The sequence below is a fragment of the Pristiophorus japonicus genome, unplaced genomic scaffold, assembly GCF_044704955.1.
Source record: "Pristiophorus japonicus isolate sPriJap1 unplaced genomic scaffold, sPriJap1.hap1 HAP1_SCAFFOLD_70, whole genome shotgun sequence".
NCBI lineage: Eukaryota > Metazoa > Chordata > Chondrichthyes > Pristiophoridae > Pristiophorus > Pristiophorus japonicus.
This window is the reverse complement of record NW_027254613.1, coordinates 1,293,638-1,307,597: the sequence shown is the minus strand read 5'-3', so window position 1 is coordinate 1,307,597 and position 13,960 is coordinate 1,293,638. Positions and strand designations below refer to the sequence as shown.

The following is a 13,960-nucleotide window of genomic DNA, read 5'->3' as shown; positions in this document are numbered from 1 at the left end:
GCAGCAGGCGGATCTCTGCCTGACACCGGGGAAACAGTGAGACAGACCTTGGAGCAAGGATCTGGTTATTGCCAAACATCAAATTAAATATTAATTCTGGAAGAATACCATTGAAACGAAATGTGATCCTGACACCCAGAAAGAAGTGTAAATGCAAAATGTTAAATGCTGCATTCCTTTCTGCAAAATATTCATTTCACAAACATTTCTCTGAACAAAACGGCACAAAACAAAAATGTTCCTTTCAAAGTCATTAGACTCCCGAATTTCCGCGCCCCACGAATCTCCTGGATCAGATGCCTCTAGTTTTGCCGACTCAATCCATATCCTTTTGCTCTAAGGTCTGTCTCCCTGTTTCCCCGGTGTCAGGCAGAGATCCGCCTGCTGCCCTCATTTATTTCACACTCTATGAATCTCTATAATATTCCAACAGCAGCCATGGTTGTGTGAAGATTTGTATTCTGTTACACGTCGCCAATTGTTGTGAAAAGAACTCCACGAGGCTGAGTACTGAGAGCTAATCTTAGTGTGATCTTAGTCTTCTTTATTACAATTCCAGAGTGCCTGAACAACGTGGCAGCCAACCTTTTATACTGGCCCTGTACGTATGGGCAGGTGACCAATAGGACTCCAACAGTCGCGCCCTCTGGTGGCAAGTATTACATAGTTACATACATCACATACTTGTTATCGTTAAGAAGTTATAATTCCAATGAATGCCTGAATCGTGCGAAAGGAGCCTGTTTGTAGGACAAGGATACATATCAAAAGGAGTGTAGTTAGATGACAAGGGAAGTGATACTCTGATTATAAGTTTGGAGAATAAAAAGAGTAAATGCTGGAATCACTGAGCAGGCCAGGCAGCATCTGTGGAGAGAGAAACAGAGTTAACGTTTCAGGTTAATGAACTTCCATCAGAAGTTGGGCAGTTGTATAAGGTAATATTATTAAAAGTTTCAATTGTCACGTAGCAGGGGTAAGGAAAAGATATAAAATGTTGCATTTGGAACAGATAGTTTAGAATCCTATTAACGTTTGATGAATTTTTACACCGGGCTGAGAACTGTAACGTGTTTGAGTTCTTTGGCTAACATTTGCAAGGTTTGGGTGTAAGTACAGTTGTTAGTGTATGTTTAATTATTGTCTGCTTAATAACTCTGACATTTAATGTTGCGGACCCTATTCCTGCACTGCGCGTGTTCCAGCTCTGTTTGGAGCACCGATCCCTTCAATCTGTCGCTTACAGGGACAGTTGGATTCATCGTTTCTTTGTTTGGTGAAATTTCAAAGATTGAAAGCGGCGCACATCAACCTGGTCACCTACTCACTGCTTCCGTGAGATGGAAGCCCAGTTGCTGTTTCAAGCTTGAATGCAGGTACAAGCAGAACTCATTCATAGAAAGTCCAAGTCCCTGAGATACCTGATTCTTTGCACCGAACTCCTTCACAAAGAGTTGCGGTTCGTGTGGGTTGATTTGGGCACATCTTTCCCCACACTACAACACTTCAAACATAACTCAACGGCTGTAAAGCGCTTTGGGGCGTCATGACTTCCTGAAAGGTGTTGCAGAAATGCAAGTCCTTCTTTGCAAAAGTTCGATGCCATTTCAAAATTCATAGCTAAACTGAGGGCTCGTCCGAGATTTGAACCCGGGACTTCTCGAAAATTTCAAGTAACAACACCAAAGCGAAAACCATACACCTAGGCCAACGAGTCAACTAATTGACAAATGTGGAGCTCAGGTGTAACCATTATTGAAGCATTTTTAGTGTGTTGCTATTCTTGATCGGAGGAGCACATGGGACGGAATCAGTGACTTTGCTTTTTCGACCTGTCTTCTGAAGCACCGCACGGTCCCACTCCGACAGTCAATGTGCTGTTGGGACGTTAGTGTATCCAGGCTGCGGGTGGCCAACAGGCGCCTGGCTGCAATGAGCGATTAAATGCAGCGTTCGCCAGAAGCCCCGAGTGCTCAGTCGGTAGAACATGAGAAACTTAATTACAGGGTCGTGGGTTTGAACCCCATGTTGGGCGATTGCATTTATTTTAATTTAATATTGCTTTCATCGAAAATCATCATTAATGAACCCACAATCTTCTTTTGCACAATTAAAGAAATGCTAATTTAGGCATTCCATAATTGTATCATTTATACTGTGCTCTGCAAGTGAACTCTGAAGCCATAAACCATTTTACACACTGTGCTTTCGGGGTCTGGGTCAAAATGTTAATTGCTGGTATCATCAACAGGAGACTGGGGAAACAGTGAGACTGACTTTAGAGCAAGTGTCTGGTTATTGTGAAACACCAAAGAAAATAGCAATTCTGGAAGAATAACATCGAAACGAAATGTGAGCTGACACCCAGAAAGAAATGTTAAGGCAGAAGGTTAAATGCTGCATCCCTTTCAGCAAAAAATTCCTTTCACAAATATTTCAATGACCGAAACGACACAAAACAAAAATGTTCCTTTCAAAGTAATTAAACACCCGATTTTCTGCACCCCGCAAATCTCCTGAATCAGGTGCCTCTCGTTTTGCCGACTCAATCCATGTCCCTTTGCAATTTTCTGCTCCCACCCACACTATGAAATGTGCTACTAACTTATCGAATCATGGAATGATTACAGCACGGAAGGCCATTCGGTTTATCGAGCCCGTGCCGACTCGCAGCGAGTCACACTCCCCCGCCCTTCCCCCGTAGCCCTGCAATTGTTTTTCCTTCAGACACTTATACAACTCCCGTCTGAAAGATAATATTGAGTCTTCCTCCACCGCCCTTTCAAGCCGTGCATTCCAGATCCTCACCACTCGCTGCTAAATGGCCATCTCCTGTTCCTATGTGTAAAGTCTGGGAAACACGAGATCAATTCCTGCCACACTCACAGCCTTCCGAAATATAGCACCATCATTCTCTTCTCGTAAAACCAGCTCCTGAAGTATCGGCCAGCTGTGTAGGTTAAAGCTCTGGTTATATTCCTGAGATTACTTGAATCACACCGCGTTTCTGTAGTGTAGCTGTTATCACGTTCGCCTCACACGCGAAAAGTCCCCGGTTCGAGCCCGGGCAGAAACATTATTTTGGAGACTATTTTTGTTGTGAAATAAATTGAACAAAAGTCGCCCCAGGTTCCTTGTCGAATGAGCACTGAACATTTTAAATCAGTCTCCTAAATGCAGAGTGTGTAAAGTCAGATCGGGGAGAAAACGTCATCAATGATTTAAAATCCTTGAATGATTAAAGTTCAGTTATTGAAGTTTCCACTGACCCTCAGTAACAATTCTACAAAACAACGCTGTCGGTGAATGAATGGGGAATAAAACAAATAATCTGCACCCACCCCCATCCCCCGACAAACAGTTTAATTCGTTGCATGTCATTATTTTAAAGATTTTGAATGAAAGCGTTACTTTCTGAATCCGGGCTCCCTCTGTGGCGCCGCGCCACTAAATGAGCAGGAAACACATTAAAGAGTTTACCACAATTGCTGACATTTCTTAGCTTTTTTCTTGTGTTTTTTCAGCTCTTCGTCCTTTTTAGCTCCTGACTGCGAATATTGCCGTGATTAAACCTGAACATTATGCAATGTCTCACAGCCCCTGCCTCGGTTAATACCTGCAGATCTAAGCCGCATTTCAATCCCACAAACAACTCATTAGTTATTCGCTCTTCACAGTTCCAGAGCTCAGACGGTTATTGTTCATCCCTGGGATGCAAGCTCCCTCGGACCCGGGCCAAAGCTCTCCGTATACCGAGCACAGGCTGAGGAAAAACCCGGGGGGAGGATATTCTGGTGTGGGGGGCTACAGGACCCTCGGATCCTTTAATAACTCTCACAGCTCATCTGAAAGCAGCCGAAATGCGCCTTCCCCAGCCGGGAGGCGACACTTGTTTATTTATAAAAAGAGAAGCAACTATCCTCATTCAGCAGATATAAGGCATGATATCATCAAAATAGGTTTTTGGATATTTTAAGTGAGGTGTTTAATGCTTCAGTCCTTTTTGTGTTTAATTCCCACCCCCTCTCTGGCTGTGCCTGCACTGAGCTTACCTCTAGGTAAGGTTGTTCTGAACTTACAAAAGTGGGCACTTACTCCATCCTAAGTTAGTTTGTAGTACGTTTTCACTGCCGAAACTTGCAAAACAGGCCTGCGTGGCTGGACACACTCCCTTTTGGAAAAAAATACGTGACCTGAAGCCAACCTCGATTAATTCAGTAGAACTGGAGAAAAGTAATATCCGAGAATTGCAATTTCTAACATTCTCCAAACAAAACTAGTTGCTCCAAAAAACTAGGAGCAATTCCACCCGAAACTTGGGCCCTCAGTGTGGGACAGAAGTTGTTTAAGGTGAGCCAACACATTCCGGATCAGCACAGAGGGAGCTCACTGGTCAGCTCCCCTCTGTTTGGGCTGTTGTACCAGAAGTTTCTGAAAGGCAATAAACGCTAATGCCTCGGCGCGAATTCAACGGTGGGCACTCATGCTGGCGTCCTACGACTATACCATAAGGCACAGACCAGGTACAGACAACTGTGCCGATGCGCTCAGCAGGCTACCCCTGGCGACCACGGAAGGGTCTGACGAACAGGACTTTGAGATAGTCATGGCAATCAATGCCTTTGAGTCCACAAGTTCGCCCATAACAGCTCACCAAATCAGAGCCTGGACGGCCAGCGACCCCACGTTATCCTGAGTAAAAAGATGTGTCCTAACCGGTGACTGGGCAGAGGCTCGTGATGCCTGCCCCGAGGAATTAAAACCCTTTCACAGGAGCATGCATGAGCTATCACTACAAGCAGACTGCCTGATGTGGGGCAGCCGAGTAGTCATTCCTCTGAGAGGAAGAGAGTCATTTATCCCGGAGCTCCACCGCGAGCACCCGGGGATCGTTCTCATGAAGGCCAGAACCAGATCCCACGTCTGGTGGCCTGGTATTGACGCGGACTTGGAGCTCTGCGTCCGAAGATGCACTATTTGTGCCCAACTCAGCAATGACCCCGGGAAGCTCCACTGAGCCCCTGGTCCTGGCCTACCAAACTGTGGTCGCGGGTGCACGTCGACTATGCGGGCCTATTCATGGGCAAAATGTTCCTCGTAGTTGTAGATGCATTTTCAAAGTGGATCGAATGCACCATTTTAAACTCGAGCACAACCTCCACCACTGTGGAGAACCACACGTGAAAGGTCCCCGGTTTGAACCCGTGTAGAAACATTATTTTGGAGACTACTTTTGCTGTGAAATAAATTGAACAAAATTCGCCCCAGGTTCCTTGTCGCATGAGCAGTGAACATTTTAAACCAGTCTCCGAAATACAGAGTGTGTAAAGTCAGGTGGGGAAATAACGTCATCAATGATTCAAGCTCCTTAAATGATTAACATAAGAACATAAAAATAGGAACAGGAGTCGGCCATTCGGCCTCTCGATCCTGCTCTGCCATTTAATAAGTTCATGGCTGATCTGACCGTGAACTTTGAGTTAAGGGACTCGGGGGCCTGTTCTCTCTCCCCTGAGAAGGTTCACGTTCTACAGTCCAGCCTCTAAAAGGCACCACTCTGTGTACAGTACTTGCCGGGTTTGAGCCCTGAGGATGAGTCAACCGTGGAGAGCCACAGGTCGAGGTCATGAATGCTTGGCTCATGGAGATGGCCTTCTGCAGTGTGACTGTGGTATCCGCTGACAGAAGCTTATGAAGTAGGCCCTCGTGGCCGATTCCGATGACAAAGATATCCCGCAGTGCTTCGGTGAGGTGGTCACCAAAATCCCACGGTGCCGACAGCCTCCTGAGGTCTGCAGGATATTTCGTGATCTCCTGGCCTTCGGACCGTCGGTGTGTATAAAACCGCTGTCTGGCTGTGAGGATGCTCTCTTTGGGCTTGAGTTGTTCTTGGATCAGTGTTACAAGCTCCTCGTACGCCTTGGTCGTTGTCTTCATTGGTGCCAGCAAGTCCCTGACGAGGCCACAGACGGTGGGCCCACAACTGGTTAGCAGGATAGCTCTGCACTTATCAGCCAGTGTGACCGGGTTGTCACCTGCCAGCTCGTTTGCTGTGAAGAAGTGGTCGAGCCTCTCCACAAAGGCTTCCCAATCATCACCATCAGCGAACTGCTGCAACGTACCAATGTTAGCCATCTTCGTGTGAAGGTCCGTAATCTCGTGGCCAATTGCTGTACCTTCAGATGCTCTGATGATGACTCCACGAGACAATGTGTCGTGCTTGAACTGTAGTGACATTAGTCCTTTATTGATAACCACAGAGTGAGGATCACATCTGGTCGCCTGCCTTTTATACTCGGCCAGGCACACCTGTACAGGTAAGCTACAAGTCTCCCACTGCAGTGCCCTCTGGTGCACACCTTGTAATAGCACAAGCAATAACCATGTAGGACACATGACAGATGTCACTGTGGAAGCGTTTCTTTCACTCAAAGTTAGAAACACTACCTTGGGCACCACGAGGTCTAGGTAGCTAACCATTGACATTCAGGTTCATATATAAATATATATAAATATATCGACATGTATCGTAACTGTTCCCTGGTGTTCGAGGGGTTAAGATCCAGCGCACTAACCTGGTTTCAATCCTCGATCAATTCATCGCATAAAAATAATTGAGTTATGTGAGTCGATTAATAATTGCTGTAATCACCATGAATACCAATACTTTCTGTGATAAACCGAGCTTACAGACGATCTGGCTTCTCCTGCCCTTTGCCAGGCACGTGTTTGGGGTTTAATTTTGTAAACTCGGTGCGTTCGATGATCGCGGGGAGACGGTAGGAGCCTCTGTGGCCCCTCTGTGAGGATGTGGAAGGGAGCACGATGGCTTGGTGATTGGTGACATTTCTGGAAAGGCAGCAGAGGAGAAGTATTGAGAACTTTCAGTGTGGGACAGAAGTTGTTTAAGGTGAGCCAACACATTCCCGATCAGCACAGAGGGAGCTCACTGGTCATTGTTCTTTTGGATATTGTTCTTCCAGAATTAATATCTCCTTTGCTGTGTCGAAATAACCAAACCCTTGCTCCAAGGCCTGTCTCACTGTTTCCCCGGTGTCAGGCAGAGATACGCCTGCTGCCCTCATTTATTTCATGTGACCGGACACAAAAGTTGAAAATCAACCTGCAAGTGGCCACACACAACACTGGATAGTCAGGATGGCCGATCGGTCTAAGGTGCTGTGGTCAGGTCACTGTCTCCTCTGGAGATGTGGGTTAATGTCCTAGTTTTGCCATTTCTTATATTTAAACAATAAGCGGAACCAATTTATTTTGTCACCACCAACTCCTTAAAAGTGCGATTCATCAGTCCACCTGTCCGCTGAACATTTCCGTCTGACCTGGTGCTGAAGTTTGTTCATTCTTTTGTAGACCATCAATCATATATTTTGCTCTGAGCATGTGAGGAACTTTTATCCCGATCTCATTGGGTTTAATTTTGGTAATCTGGTGCTGAAAGTGGAGATGTTTCCGCAGTGTAATCGTTAACATGTTCGCCACACACGCGAAAGCACCTCACGGAGAAATATTTTCTGGAGCTTTCTCATGCATGTTCAGAGGAGAGTTTGTTCTTCTGTGAAAGGTCAAGAGATCATAAGAACGTAAGAGTTAGGAACAGGCGTCAGGTATTCGGCCCATTTTCAAGTTTTAAAAATCATTCCGCCCGATTTCGGACCGAGGACCTTTCCTGTGTGAGGCGAATGTGATAACTTCTACACTACAGAAACACAATGGTCGAATCTATCTCAGGATAAAACCACAGCTCTGACCTACACAGCTAACCGAGAATTCAGGAACTTGTTTTAAGAGAATAGAATAAGGGTGCTATATTTAGGAAGGCTGTAAGTGCCTTTTCCACGTTTGTGGAACCTTTTCCACGCCTGGGGAACCTACTATCAGCAAGGGCAGACATCGATGACAAGGTCCAACACCGTCTCCAGTGTGCCAGCACAGCCTTCGATCACCTGAGGCGGAGAGTGTTTGAAGACCAAGACCTCAAATCTGGCACCAGGCTTATGGTCTGCAGGGCGCTGGTGATAACTGCCCCGCGGTATGGCTCCGAGGCATGGACTATATACGGCAGACATCTCAAATCACTGGAGAAATACCACCAGGGCTGTCTCCGCAAGATCCTGCAAATCCCCTGGGAGGACAGACGCACCCACATCAGTGTTATCGCTCAGGCCAACATCCCCAGCTTTGAAGCACTGACCACACTCGACACGCTCCGCTGGGCAGGCCACATTGTCCATATGCCCAGCATGAGACTCCCTAAGCATGCGCTCAACTCAGAACTCCGGCACGGTAAGAAAGCCCGAGGTGGGCAGATGAAACGTTTCGGGCACACCCTCAAAGCCTCCCTGATAAAATGCAGCATTCCCACCGGCACCTGGGAGTCCTTGTTCCTCGGGGTGAGTTGACAGTGCTGCGTGATCCGTGCCGGATCGATCATCACCAGCCACGTGGTATGTCACAGCACGTTTGCACATTCACTGGAGGTACCCCATCGTTGTGCAGCCTTTGCATAGGTCGTGCTTGAATCGACATTGATGGGCCCGAAGATTACCCCCGCAGCACCAACACGATGCTAATAGATTCACATTCACCCCCGATGGCGCACTCTGAGTCATCACAGATCTTGCAGCCATAGACGTATAGACCCTGCCATATGCAGTTCGGTCAGCTAGCAACATCATTTTATGCACAGTACTTGGCGGTGAGCTTCGATGTTGAGAAGATATCTGTTTGATGTTACCGTCCGTGGCAATGCATACCTGGGCGATCGCGATGGTCCTACTCAGGTCTCGGGTTTCAGCAGCCAGCAGCTTTCGAAGAATGACCTCGTGGCTGATGCCCAGCACGTAAAAGTCCCACAGCATTTGCCCGAACGCAGCAACAAAATAGCAAGGTCCCGCGAGGTGTCTCAGGTCGGTGACATAATCTGCCAGGTCCTAGTCCCGGAGCGATGGTGCGTGTAAAAACGATATCTTAACATGAGGATACACTCCTTCGGCTTGAGGTAGTCCCAAACCAGTGTGCACAACTCTGAATAATCCTTCTCCGTTGGTTTTGTCGGTGTGAGCATATTCTTGATGAGGCTGTATATTTTAGGCCCACAGACAGTGAGGAGAACCACCCTGTGCTTGGCCATGTTAGTGTCTCCTTCCAGCTCGTTGGCCACAAAGTACTGGTCGAGCTGTTCGACGAAGGCTTCCTAAACATCATCCTCTATGGATCTCTCTAATATTCCAACAGCAGCCATGGTTGCGTGAAAGTTCGAATTCTGTTACTCGTCGCCAATTGTTGTGTGTAGAAGGACTCCCACGAGGCTGAGTACGGTGAGCTAAACTTAGTGTGACCTTAGTCTTCTTTATTACAACTCCAGTGTGCATGAACAACATGGCAATCAACCTTTTATACTGGCCATGCACGTGTGGGCAGGTGGCCATTAGGACTCCAACAGTCGCGCCCTCTGGTGGCAAGTATTACATAGTTACATACTTCACAGAATTGTTATCGTTAAGAAGTTATCATTCCAATGAATGCCTGAATCATGCGAAAGGAGCCTGGTTTGTAGGACAAGGCTACATATCAGGAAGGAGTGTAGTTAGATGACAAGGGAAGTGATATTCTGATTATAAGTTTGGAGAATAAAAAGAGTAAATGCTGGCAACACTGAGCAGGTCAGGCAGCATCTGTGGAGAGAGAAACAGAGTTAACGTTTCAGGTTAATGAACTTCCATCAGAAGTTGGGCACTTGTGTTAGGTAATACTATTAAAAGTTTCAATTGTCACGTAGCAGGGGTAAGGAAAATATATAAAATGTGGCATTTGGAACAGATAGTTTAGAATCCGATTAATGTTTGATCAATTTGTACACCGAGCTGGGAACTGTAACGTGTTTGAGTTCTTCGGCTAACATTCGCATTGTTTGGGTGTAAGTACTGTTAAGTGTATGTTTAATTATTGTCTGCTTAATAACTCTGACATTTAATGTTGCGGACCCTATTCCTGCACTGCGCGTGTTCCAGCTCTGTTTGGAGCAACGATCCCTTCAATCCGTCGCTTACAGGGACAGTTGGATTCACCGTTTCTTTGTTTGGTGAAATTTCAAAGACTGAAAGCGGCGCACATCAACCTGGTCACCTACTCACTAACCGCTGCACGCTGCTCGCGTGAGATGGAAGGTCAGTTATTGTTTCAAGCTTGAACGCAGGTACAAGCAGAACTCATTCATAGAAAGTCCAAGTCCCTGAGGCACCGAACTCCTTCGCAAAGAGTTGCGGTTCGTGTGGGGTGATTTGGGCACATCTTTCCCCACATTACAACACTTCAAACACAACTCAACGGCTGTGAAGCGCTTTGGGGCATCATGAGTTCCTGAAAGGTGTTGGAGGAATGCAAGTCCTTCTTTGCAAAAGTTCGATGCAACTTCAAAATTCTTGGTTAAACTGAGGACTCGTCCAGGATTTGAACCCGGTACCGCTCGCAAATTTCAAGTATCAACCGCGAAGCAGCAATCATACCACTAGACCAACGAGCCAACTGTTTAACAAATGTGAAGATAAGGTGTAACCAGTATTGAAGCATTTTTAGTGTGTTGCTCTTCTTGATCGGAGGAGCACATGTGACGGAAATAGTGACATCGCTTTTTCGACCTGTCTTCTGAAGCACCGCAAGGTCCTACTCCGACAGTCAATGAGCTGTTGGGACGTTAATGTATCCAGGCTGTGGGTGGTCACCCCGAGCGCAGCAGAGGGGTTTCTGCATTAGTTCTGGGTGGGGACAGTGTCTTTCCCCTTCTCTATTCGTCTTGTCTATATCCCTCTGCTTTGGCTTCTCTTTTTATTCCCCTGTCTCATTTTCTAGTGTTTAAAAGGGAACAAAAGATGAATTGGGTGTCACTGTGGAACAATTTCACTCACTCAAAGTTAGACACACTACCGTTCCACCACGAGGTCTCGGTAGGTAGCCGTTGATATTCAGGTTCATATATAAATAAATATAAATATATCGACATGTATCGTAACTGTTCCCTGATTGTCGCGGGGTTAAGATCTGGCGCACCAACCTGGTTTCAATTCTCGATCAATTCATCGCATAAAAATAATTGAGGTCTGTGAGACGATTATTAATTGCTGTAATCTCCATGAATACCAATTCTGTCATGTATCTCACACTACTGTACATAACTGTACCTTACCATGCCATACATGACTGTAACCAGAGATGACCTGTAACCACAAGCTTACCTTACCACCAGGGGTGCATTTGCAGGAGACACTGGATACCTTTCCCAGACAGGTATATAAGGACAGGTCTCAGGCAAGTGTGGCATTCCAGAGCTGTGTAATAAAGTGCAGGTCCTGAGTGACCTTGATTTCAGTATGTGCCTCATGTGAGTCTGTACTACAGGGTCAGGACTTTACAGTGGCGATGAGTAATGGGATTACAGAATCCACAGAATGGCGACCAACGGCCCAGGTGAAAAATACAATGCTGGAGATAATTGGGAGGACTTTATAGAAAGGCTCCAGCAAAGCTTTGTAACCAAAGAATGGTGAGGCGACAATAAGGCAGACAAGAGAAGAGCCCATCTCTTGACCAGCTGTGGCTCGAAAACATAGGCTTTAATGAAGGATCTGCTGGCACCCGAGAAACCAGCAAGCAAGTCGTTTGAAGAATTGAGCACACTGGTAAGAGACCACCTGAAGATTGCAAGCAGCCTACACATGTAAGCTACCTCGGACCCGTGCCAAAGGTCCCCGTACACCGAGCACATGCTCAGGAAAACCCCGGTGGAGAGGATATCCCGGTCATTGGACCTTCCAGCAACACTGAAAAAGTGCCCGTTCTGAAACTTTCCAGTGTAATAACTTGCAACTAGAGCATCTAACAGTCAGGATGGGCGAGCGGTCTAAGGCGCGGCGTTCAGGTCGCAGTCTCCTCTGGAGGCGTGGGTTAAAATTTCACTCCTGACTTTCAGTGTTTTTAATTACAAACTCATTTGTTTGGACACGACTCTGAAGTGCTTTGGGATATCCATCGATCTTAAGAAAATGACCCCACTTCAATTACAAACAGTTATATCAAAGTTACTTCCCAAGCCGGGAATCGTTCCCGGGTGGCTGTCACGAAAGAATGGTTTTGTGAAGCATTGAAAGGTGCCCTCTAAATATCTCGCACTGCTGATTTAAAAACACGGTTAAATTTGTTTCAGTGCAAAAGAAGGCTGGCTCGAAGGGCCAAATGGCCGACTCCTGCTCCTGGTTCTTGTGTTCTTCTACAGAGCACAGAACAAATGATTAAATGATCAACTCTCCCTCAGTTCGCATTCCTTTCATTGTGCAAAATAATTTATGGGTTAATTAATGATGTTTTCCTGTAAAAGCAACATAAAAATTTAAGGAAATTAAATCGGCCAACTTGGGGCTTGAACTCACAACGCTGAGATTAAGAGTCTCATACTCTCCCGACTGAGCTAGCCAGTACTGCTTAAGTTGCATTTTCGTGTCGCTGATGGCTGCCAGGGGCCAGTTGGCTCCGCACCATGGGTTTTTCTCGAACTTCAAACCTCGAAACTGATTCTCCTGATTTCCAAGCCCCTTGTATTGCAGAACCTTCATTTCGACGAACATCTCCAACTCACTGTGTAAGCCTCTTTGCGCAACGTTATTGTGTCGAATTCTAGATCCGTCGGTTGTGTTTTCAAATCAGATCGAGATCACTGTTCTTTCTGACATTTTTATTCCAGAATTAATATTTCCTTTGCTGTTTGGCATTAACCAGACCCTTGCTCCAAGGTCTCTCTCACTATTTCCCCGGTGTCAGGCAGAGATACGCCTGCTGCCCTCATTTATTTCATGTGACAGAACACAAAAGTTCAAAATCAACCTGCAGGTGGCCACACACAGCACTGAATAGTCAGGATGGCCTGACTGGTATCCCTACCACAGTGGATAACCTCATATTTCCCACATTATACTCCATCTGAGAAATTACTGCCCAGCCAGTGAACCTATCGATATCGCTTTGCAGATTGTTTGTGTCCTCCTCACAACTTGCTTTCCCACCGATCTTTGGATCATCTTCGCGACATTACCAACATGCAGAGCACAGAACCAATTATTGACCGACTGACTTTCCCTCAGTAAGCATTTCATTCATTGTGCAAAAGAAGATTATCGATTCATTAACGATGTTATCCCATGAAAGCAAAATAAAAGTTAAACGAAAATAATTTGCACACTTGAAAGGAATATTTTTGTTTGGTGCAGTTCCGGTCAGAGAAATGTTGTGAAAGGAACTTTTTGCAGAGAGAGGGATTTAGTATGTCAGCTTGTTGCTGAACATTTCTCTCTGGGCATAGCATTAGGCGCTAGTTTCTGCAATGTAGCAGTTATCACATTTGCCTCACACGCGAAAGGTTCCTGGTTCAAGCCCGGGTGGAAACATTATTTCTGAAAAAAAAACTGGTTTTAAATGTTCATTGTTCATGTGACAATGGCCTCCTTCCGTGCTGTAAACTTCTCTGATTCCATGATGAGCAACGAACATTTAAAACCAGTCACCTAAAATACAGAGTGTGTAAAATCAGAAAAGGAATAAAACTTCCTCAATGATTCAAGTTTCACAAATTATTAAAATTAAGTTGTTGAAGTATCGACTGTCCCTCAGTGATCATGTTAGCATTTATTTAATTCTGCCAAACAATGCTATCGGTTAATACCAGCAGATAAAAGCCGCATTTCAAACCCGGAAACAACTCATTCATTATTCACCCTTCCCAGTTCCAGTGCACAGAGGGTTATTCATACTCCATCCCAGAAACTCAAATCCAACTTCTGACATTCCTTATTTCTAACTACCAACTCATTTGTTTTGACACCACTCTGAAGTGCTTTGGGTCATCTGTGTAATTTAATTAAATTACTTCACTTTAATTAAAAACGGTGGTTGC

At 45.7% G+C, this 13,960-nt stretch overlaps 1 non-coding gene across 1 annotated transcript; it reads left to right on the top strand.

Annotated features, from left to right (window-relative positions):
* The first annotated feature begins 3,003 nt into the window (after window positions 1-3,003).
* trnav-cac (transfer RNA valine (anticodon CAC)) lies at window positions 3,004-3,076 on the top strand. The gene has a single exon. It is a non-coding gene; the product is annotated as a tRNA-Val (tRNA).
* The last annotated feature ends 10,884 nt before the right edge of the window (window positions 3,077-13,960 follow it).